A 10,255-nucleotide genomic window follows, 5' to 3' on the forward strand; every position below is an offset into this window, starting at 1 on the left:
AGAAATTAGTATCAGAAAAATGTTTTAAGACGATTAATTAACCCATGACCAAGTGCAAGTCGAAAATCACCACAACCGTAACACGTTTTTTTACCAGTCTAATCATTCACCACCACACGTTCTTACATTCTTACCTACGACATTTATGATTTCAGCAGAATATTTACCAAAAAAACTAAGGCAGTAACGATAGTAGATAGGTCATATAAGACTCCCTCAAGCTGCTTCAGCAAACCCAATTCGTTCCTGACCGTAATCAAACACAGTGTGATACTGACCCATAAAAACATCTCCCAGGATCCTGCAATGCAAGCGTGTCAGAAATTTATACACGATCTGAGCGTTAAAGTTACACTTTTGTTCCCTTTCTTTAAACATTAATCTTAAACTACTTTTGATAACACATTCAAGAGAAAATAAACAATTAAACACATACCAAAGAGGTCCACGAGGAGGGGCGATATCCATAGCAGTGAAACCACTGATGCATTGTGCCACTTCTCCCACACCGATTTTGAGGATGTACTGATCGACCATAAAGAAAAATATTAGTTAAATTATGATACTAACTAAATCACCTAGAAAAACAATAATAATTAAAATGCTAGTCACCTGTTCTGGGGTGAGCTCAAAAACTTTACCACCGATAGTAAAGGCAACATTGGGCATGGAAGAAAGACTGCTGCAATCAATTGCAGATTGTCCCATTGGGCTTGGCAATCGATCACACAACTGCATTTAGATAAATAAATGTGAAGAAGTCAGAACCAGTATCATGACATTTAAGGATGTGCATATATGTATGTGTGTGTGTATGTACATGTGTATATATATCTGTATGTGTATGTATCTATATGTGTGATGTATCTACATAGGTGCCTCTCTCTATATGTATGTCTCTGTGTGTGTACAATGCACATATTGATCACAGAACACTTCACCTCATTGACATAATTAATTATGTTATCTTCGGTCATGTTTTGTTTAATTTGGCTTTGCGCCCAAACAACAGCCATCTCGCAAAAAGCACAAATCTCATCAATTATTCCACCAGAAGACTTCCCATTATTCTTGTCAACCACACTCTCAATAATTGAACTGTTAAAAATAACTGTTAGTAACAATTGATCATAGCATAAGTTTATGCACACGGAACATGAGACTGACCTGACATCTCGAGAACCATCACGAGTGCATAACTTCATTTCAGAACAGATTTTATCAGGCCGCGACTGTAAAACATCCAAACAAAAAAATAGTAAGTTTTATGATAGAAACTATTATAAAACAGCATTATTTGTGTACCTCAGATAAGAGCATTTTAATTATAGTCCTTCCGTATTGGTCAACCAACGTCTTGCATTGCTGACTCACTACCCCCCGCAGCACCAATTGCATGATTGATTTGAGTGATAATGCTCTATTGAGGGATTTGACATTTTTAGGATGCTAAATTGAAATTAGCAAAAGATAAAAATGAAACAGAAGTATACAGTATTTAAACGTACCGTGGGACCTGCTAACAAAGAGGTTCCAGAGTCCGCAATTGCTTGACAACCACCACTGCAAAATCCTGAAATAGAAACGATCTCGGAAATGCTACAAAGTTCATGTCATAACTTTTAACAAAAAGGCAAACTAGGAACACTGCAAAAGTTACCAGTAGATCTGTCTCCGATAAGAACGTCGCCCATCTCAAACTAAGTACCGGAAAAAAAAAAACAGCAATTAATCAACGATATATCAAAGGGAAAGGGAATTTGAAGTAAGTAATAACTCACCTGCCAATAGCCCTTTTGAGTCACGGGGACAAACGTGTGCTTACCCTTGAAATGATTAGGATCAGCCCCACCAAACACAAGTTCACCCCCTTCTTCCTCATCCACATGACGGTTAAACCAAAAGGAAAACACAGGTTCTTTAACAAGACCTTGATTAATCATGTTGTACCTAAAAAAGTTATGTTAAAATATCACAATATAGTGAAGAAAAAAGTGTATTGACAGACAAGAACCATATGCTGTCAACAATCAACCTAGTATGAAACATAAACAAGAATGCTAGTTACCAAATGGGTACAGCTTTCCCAATAGATATTTCCTGAAATCCAAGCCCAAGTACACCATCAAACTTGGCTGCCAAGAAAGTGATGCCGGGCTCTCTCGTTGCCTCAATAAAATCCTTAGAAAAACATCAAAAGACATTGATGAAAACATTGCAGTCAAAAACACCAATTCTCAATCTCTAGTTCTTTACCTGTCCTTTAACAACCAGATTACCGACTGTGACAGAATCTTTGCTAAAAATACCAGAGATCGCTCCAGTTCCATAATGAATAGCAGCAGATGTCCCTGATATAATATTATAAATAACATTAACGATTCCTGATCCCGTAAATTACACAGACCAAATACAAGCAATGAAGTTAATTACCATTCTTCTTGTAGGTACTTGAACGGCCGGCTTTAAACCTAGGGTGAAGAAGGCAAGCTAACTGCACTCATTTAAAAAGCAACTATGAGCACATAATTGAGCTAAACACACCAACCGAGTTAAGAGATCCTGAACTCACTGAAAGGAAGCACTTTGAAGAAGGCACCCAGAGATTAGCACTTCCGGTATCAAATATCACAGTGAACTTTTGAGGTGGAGTTCCAATACCAATCTCACCAAAATACTGAGCATCCATGTAATTCTTCAGTGCAATGACATCGCCATCTGAATTCCTCAAACTACCATAGGAGCCAGAGTTTATTCTTGCGGTTCCTTCGGTGGACAAACCGTGTCCTTTAAGCTGGTTAAACTGGTCTGCCTTCAGCTTTTTAAGTCCAATTCGAAGCAATCCATCATTACTAGCTGAAAATGCAGTAGTTGATAGAACAAACAGCAGAAGCAAGGCAAGCATGCTTGTTTTGATTGTGGTACCCATGTTGAAGGCTGTAAACACAATAAAAGATTGTTATTATTATTGTTGTGATTACGAAACAGTAGTCAATATAAAAAAATAGAAATAAGTGAGACACAAATATAAGCATTCAGAAACATTCATGAAGCTTCAACATTTTACTTGCTGATAAAATAAAACACAAGAAACCTAAATCTCCAAATGGAGCATATAGTTATGAATTGCTACTTAACGGATGTTTTCCAATCTTGTGCTAAACCATTAAAAGATCTGACCGATTAAGAGGTAGCCTTTGAATGGTTCAGCATGTTTATGAAACTTAGCCATTAAGAGGCTCTAAGAACCATTGAAAGGCGTCATTTATGGGAACCAAACACACCCTACCTACTTCTTACTGAGTCAGAGGTAGCCTCTTAATAATAGAATCATTAAGAGGCTATCAAACAACCACTTACTCTCCTACAAAGTGCTTTCAAAAACTAGTATGAAAATATTTTTTTATATATTAACAAAAAAAAAACCACATTAAACAAAAAACTTCAAAAATATGATATAATTTGGTGTTAAAATGACAAGATTGAAGATAGTAAAAGTTAAATCATCATTATCATCAGGATATTCACAGAATTAACAGTCAATATTAGCATCCAAATCATGTGTAACATACTAGATCTTAATTAATTGATAACAATCATAAACGCAACGAGCCAAATGAAAACCTAGAAACACTATTCAAAATATCCGAATCCGATTCATATTAACCGTAATATAACTATAACTCTTCCAAATAACCACCTAAAACAACATGCATGTAAGAGATTCAATTACAGTACTACCGGAGTGATACACGGACAATATAAACCCTAACTGGAACCAAACGAAGCACGTACAATCACCGAACGAACACTGAATCAGTAGACACAGATTAAACAAATCAGTAATCGATTACAGTTATGAAGAATTAAATACAATACAACTAGAAACACGTACAATTAAAGGTGTGAGAAGATGGTAGGTTGGGAGAGAAAAAGTTAAAGTGCACCGATGATGATACGAGTGATGAAGGTGGCGTGGAAGAACGAGTACGTGATACGTGGAATGAAGTTGCCACCGCCTTTTACTCATGACTGACTCACCAGTAACTAACGCCAGATTTTGCACTTTAGTGCACGCAACTTTTGTGTTATTTGCTTATGTGCACGCAAGTTTTTGGATTGTTCATAAACGGGTTAAACTTGGCCCGCCCTGTTAAGGATTCAATTGTTAACAATAACATGATCAAATCAAAAGGAGTATGAATCGAGACGGTTTAAGATGATTACGAAGTAAATATCGAGTTTTGGTTCGGTTTAAAACCAAAACAGAATTGGCTATTTTGCCCACTACAAAACTGAGAAACCTAGAGAACCCGAAATCCGGACCAAACCGATAAACACTAGTCTAGTTAAACTTTGGAATTATTTGGCTTTGAAAGTTGTCTGGTCTTGCCAAATTCGAGTTCAGTTTAGTCTTTTGATTTTACCATAGAAAAAATTAAAAGATAATCTTCGTGGCACATATATATTTTCATGCATTATTTATTTGCACATCATAGCCAAGTTACTTTTATTAATAAATCAATATATTAACATTTAAAGTTAAAATATAACATATATTTATTATTCTACCCAAATACCACATTTAAAATAATTTAAAGTAAACAATAAATATGGTCTATAAGTTTTATTAATGAATAATGATGGTATAAATCATAAACGTAGTAGCATAAACTTAAAGCAAAATAGAACATAAAATAAATAAAAAAACAATATGGGATTCATCTAGGTTCCAGTCTGCTCGACATGAATGAACTGAGTCCCCCATGCTGACGTGGTGCCCAAACACATTTTGCACCTCACATTAGTGATGGTCTAAGGATCTTTCACCTAAGCATCCATCATTCCTAAGAACATGCATTGTAGATGATATGAGAGTCTATTTCCAACATTTTGCTAGTGTTTTTTAAATAAAACGTTTTACCATTTAAGTTTGGTGTGAACTGAAAAGCTCTTTCAAGGTAAATTTTGTGGGGCTTGTGAGTTGTGACATAACATGTGAGGTGACTAGATGGTCAAAATGGAGGTGATATAACTTGAGCCCACAGTCGAGTAACGTGAAAACGAGGATGACTACGGGACACTTAATGGATCTTTTTTATTTTTACTTTGAAAAGAGGTTTTTTTTTTCTATATAATTCTTGTATCTTTAATCTATGAATTCAATATTGTAAACAATACTTATGTGGTTTTCTATATATTAAAATCCTTTTGAACTTTAAATTTATTAGTGCTAAACTTTTTAAGAAATAATAAACTTTTGATGAAACTTAGGGTAATTGAGTGGAGCACCCTCCAACCCTAAAACCGATTATTTGAAACCGAAAAGTGTGTATCTAAACATTAAAAATTAATCTTCATGATTTCATGGTCATAATAACCATATAATACGTTCACAACGTATATCCAAACACGTCATAAGTGTCGTGAGATGCAACAAATCAAATTTTGAATATTATAAATGGATAATTCAATTTCTGAAATTTAAATCTAGATTCAAATTCGATTAGAAGCCAAAAGAAAAACACCTTATTTTAATTTTACTTTTAAAACTACTACAAACTTCAAATATATTGAGCATCAAAAACACCCGCTTATAAAAACTCATAAACCATTATGTCATCCAACATATTTATAGGGGCACATCGATATTTGACAATTGGTTCATACTTCATAACAAGTGACGAAAACATTAATTGGACATCGGGTTAAAAATTTAATTAAATTTTAGGATAATTGGCCATAAGACTGGATATTGAATTAGGATATTTGAATCGGTTCTAAAAAGTTTGAACTCAATTAGAATTTTGAAATCTGAATTCGAATCGGTTGCTAACTTGATTCGAAAATTCAAAAACCGAAGTCGAATTCAATTTGGATAAAATAAACAGAGCCTCTAAAACCCACCAAAAAAACCTTCGGCATTAGAAATATAAAACAAGAACCGAAATCAAAAGTACATGAATTAGATACTAGATAGAAGACCTCTCAAGATTATCAATCAATTTGACCATAAACAGTAAAACTTTATTCTACAAACCATACCCACACCATTCCAACACCAATCCTTGACCATCTCAGGTTCATTATTATTACCTGGGTACTTGCTACACACCTCATATGTCATTCAACTTTCAAGCAGACAAATAACGACTCATCCAGGACTGGAACCGAGACCACGCCAGCTCAGCAGCAGCTTCGTTGTCATCAGTCATTCCCATACCCTTTCTCCTCTCGATACCTTCAGGAGACGTGTTCATAAACGCGTGTGCCACTCCAGTGTACACATGTACCTCATATGGCTTCCCTGATGCCTTCAGTTTTTCCTCTAGAGCTTTAGCAGCCTAACAATATAAACCCAAAATTTAAATCGGGTATTAGATTAATCATGTGCGTCACGTTATGTTCGGCTCATCTAACTTAAGAGAGCTTGAGCTCAAGCTCGGCATGTTTCAAGTTTGGTTTCTTAAGCTGGGGCTCGGCTCGTTAGTAGTTTTTCAAGCTTGAGCCTGCCTCGTCTGTTATTTGTTAATTTATATGCATTTTTAAAATACTTTTTTTACATGTTTATTTTTAAGGGGCTATTTCTTATATACCCCTACAAACTTGAAAAATATCATATATATCCATGCAAAGCTAAAAATATCTTGAATGTCTTTACAAAGCAGTTACAGTATCAAATATACCCAATTCATAATTTTTTTTAATAAATGACCACTTTACCCTTATTTTTCCAAAACTTCAAAATTTCATATATGCCCATTCTTGATTATCTGATTTGAACATATGTATTCGATTCTTCGATTATCTACCATCAAGAGGACAAAAATGTAGAACAACAATTTGGTTCGCTTGCTTATTGTTGCCCATTTGCCTTCTGTTTTGATCTAATCACAACTTTTCAATTAACTTGCGACTTCTCGCTTAAACAAATATAATGGTAGAATGGTCATTAAGTAAAAATTAATTAAAGTTGTGTATATATGATATATATAGTTTTGATTTGGTACGCATGAAACGATTTCAAGTTTGTAAGGGTATGTATGAAATTGATCCTGCTTCTAATACTTTCATATATAACATAATAATATATATTATTCAGTTAATTTTATCATACTTTTGTATATGATAATAACTATTATATAGATATATAATTAAAAATATTAAATAAAAATTATACAACCAATAGCCTCGTTTAGGCTCGCGAGCCAGCTCGATAAAGGAAACTCAGCCTCACCTCGTTTATTAAACAAGCTTATTTTAAGACTCGAGACTGCTTAAGCTCGGCTCGATTCGAGTAGCACACAAGCGGCTTGGCTCGTTTATACCCCTAATATCCACTAATATGTTCATACCTTAACGTCTGAAAAACCAACAAAATTGTCAAGTTCTCCAAAATGAGCTTGAATAGGTACTTTCGTGTTGGCAGGGTCTGCAAGCTCAGGAGGAGGAACACCATAAAATGCTACACCCGCATCGATCCCGGGGACTAAAACAGAACTTGCAATTGTAAGGGCACCACCCATGCAATATCCAGTCACACCAACCTATATCAACACATTAACATCAAATTAACAGTATTAACCAAACAACTTAAATTTAGAATTTATAACATTCACCTTCTGTGAGCCATTGGCCTTGAGCCAGTTAACCGAGGCCTGGATATCCTTAACCGCACCAGGCCAGTCGAGACCGTCCATTAAATGTTGTGCTTCTGCAACATCGAGACCAACCTTCCCTCGGTACAAACTGAAATCATGAAAGAATGTTTATAAATAAGATATGGCAAAATTAGCACGGTGTGAATTTTCTGACACGATACGAATGAACCTAACACGGAATTCTCAGGTTTGGGTTTGGTATAAACAGATTCGATACAGTTTCAGGTTAACTAAAGGGGTTACGGGTCGGGTTTGGTTCAACCCGTCGGGTTCATGGGTTGACCCGTTTAGTTTTTTAAAATGTTTTTTAAGCAATAAATTATTATAAAGTTAGTAGATTGATTACTCAGGAATAAGTGCTTTGTAGCCCGGTTGAAGCTGGGAGATCTTAATGGCATGGTTCTCGATCTCAAAATCAACTCCCCACCACTCCTGAATAACCACTATTCCAGGTGCATCGTCTTGCCAACAACATATGCATCAAATGTCTGCAACAAACAATATCATATCATAACATAAAAACTAATATATATGAATACTTCAGTTGGGTTAACAGAGTGTACACAAAAAACCAACGGTTGGCTGCCAATTGACAATGGTTTTATAGATGGAAGAAATGAGGACAACTTACGACGTCGTCTCGTTGGATCTGAATTTTCTTGAGGTCTGAAGTAGCCATTGTTAGAATTTGAAAGCGAGCTAAAAAGGGAGTGAGATGCGTGCGTAGTGGGTTCAGTGATTTGGGGACTAGGGTTTTAAACAAGACTGCCATCAGTTGACTGTAGGTGCCTCCACCACACGCTAGAACTCACCTACCATCTATTCTCAAATTCATTTTATTTTTGTTTTATAGGTATACTAGTTTTACAGCATGTTATTTTGAAAATTTCATTCATAACGTTATATATGTATAATTAAAAAAAAAATTGGTTATTGAAGAAACATGGATCCACTCATCAGGTATGGAACCTGAATCCAATGAGTACACATGGTACAATACAATAACTACTACCACGATATGAGTGAGACTCCCTAAAGTCCAGTGACCGGAACCTGCGAAACAAACACCGTGAGTCTCGTTACAGGAAGGACAAGAGGGGGGTCTTCCTGTAACCACCCTCCGGCGTGAGAATCAGTAACGTTCGTAATGAAGTACAGAGACTAAGTGTAGTCAGAATATATGTGGGTGAATGAATACCTCATACCATTTGACAAGGTATTTATAGCCGAAGGATGAAGGAAGGATGATTGGGGCAGCTGTCCTCTTCTAGAAGATCTCTGGTAACCGTCTGAACACGTGTCCTCTTGTGATAGGTTGAGCTATATGTCTCATGTGCATGGGTATAACAACCTGGACACGCGTCACCAAATGATAGGATGGATTGCACCCTGGCCATGTGCACGGTTATAACAACCTGGGCAGGTGTCCTTTATTCATTGGTTAATATGTTATGTGTTCCCCAAGTTAGAATCGTAAACCTTCTTCTAGAGAATACTTGAGTGATGACAGCTGCCCTACTGGCATTGTCTTCCGGTTGTTTAGGCGGACAGATGTCTTGTCTTGTGGATGACTTTTGAGGATGCCAGGATGCTTTCGCGTGTGTTATGAGGACGTTCCTCCTCATTCGTGACGTGCGGGTGACTCGAGTGTCCCGCGGGTGGTTTATAAGAGGGTTCTCTATGATCCGCGGGTAGTATTTAAGGGTATTTGGGTCTTTTTGGTACCCTACCTCTACAAGTCCCCCCAGTCCAGTGTTTCTTCCGCGTGAAGTCTTTGTGCGGGTGGAATTCTGGACTTAATGTATGTTGGGGATTTTTGTTGTTCGGAGGTTAGGTAAAAAATATCTTATGTTGTATGGATAATCATGAAAAAATGACAAGTTGACCACTTGCAGGCGCGTGAACAGATGATGGAACGTTTTTTACGGCTGTCACTGTACCCGATTGTGCAGTTGTTTCTCTTTTTCGAATTTCCCGCGTGACGTGTCAGTCACTGGTTGGGTAATGTTTTTCTCTTTCTACTGTTCATGTCTCATCGCATTAATTGCGATGAGTATAAATTGGGAGAGGCTTCTTCTTTTTAAAGTTTTATCACTCTTTTCGTCTGACTATCTTCTTAATTCTTTCTTAACTTTCCATATATCTTCCTTTCAATCCATTATAATGTCGAACGCACAGACTGAAGTTGATGAGATAGAAATTGCATGGGACTATTCAGAGTATGAAAAATTGCTGGAAACGTATGGTATTCCACCCGAGTGGGAACCATAGTTTCCGTTCATTGGATCTAGCCAGTTTCCCACCACCTGGGAAAATGGCTTTGTATGCCGATTATTTTGTTCATGGGAATTTTCGTCTTCCTAAAACAAAATTTTTAGAGAGAATTCTGACCGCTTATGGAATTTATTTATCTCAACTACACCCGCGTGCTATGATGCGAATTCGTCATTATGAATTTGTATGTATAGCACATGATATGGTTCCCCACATAGATCGATTTCCAGTGTTTTACCGTCTTACTAACCGTAATGGTTGGTATACATGTCAAGGGTTTTCTGATCGAAGCCTTGGGTATGAAGTTGAAAAGTTGTCCG

The 10,255-nt window shown here is 36.5% G+C and overlaps 2 pseudogenes across 2 annotated transcripts; both read right to left on the minus strand.

The window, feature by feature from the left end:
- On the minus strand, positions 1–4,045 carry LOC143549343 (cyprosin-like; annotated as a pseudogene). The gene is made up of 15 exons (XR_013138126.1): positions 3,896–4,045; positions 3,796–3,811; positions 2,573–2,937; positions 2,434–2,494; positions 2,257–2,351; positions 2,069–2,181; positions 1,782–1,950; positions 1,661–1,700; positions 1,509–1,573; positions 1,306–1,420; positions 1,168–1,232; positions 942–1,098; positions 613–732; positions 437–525; positions 1–301 (listed from the first exon to the last, which is right to left on the minus strand). The product of XR_013138126.1 is annotated as a cyprosin-like (transcript).
- Positions 4,046–6,107: 2,062 nt separating this feature from the next.
- Positions 6,108–8,481, minus strand: LOC143549344 (uncharacterized; annotated as a pseudogene). The gene is made up of 5 exons (XR_013138127.1): positions 8,293–8,481; positions 8,008–8,149; positions 7,620–7,749; positions 7,356–7,547; positions 6,108–6,344 (listed from the first exon to the last, which is right to left on the minus strand). The product of XR_013138127.1 is annotated as an uncharacterized LOC143549344 (transcript).
- Positions 8,482–10,255: the final 1,774 nt, after the last annotated feature.

The sequence above is a fragment of the Bidens hawaiensis genome, unplaced genomic scaffold (assembly GCF_021521415.1).
Source record: "Bidens hawaiensis isolate Kalapana, Puna unplaced genomic scaffold, B.hawaiensis_p1.1 tig00015545_1, whole genome shotgun sequence".
NCBI lineage: Eukaryota > Viridiplantae > Streptophyta > Magnoliopsida > Asterales > Asteraceae > Bidens > Bidens hawaiensis.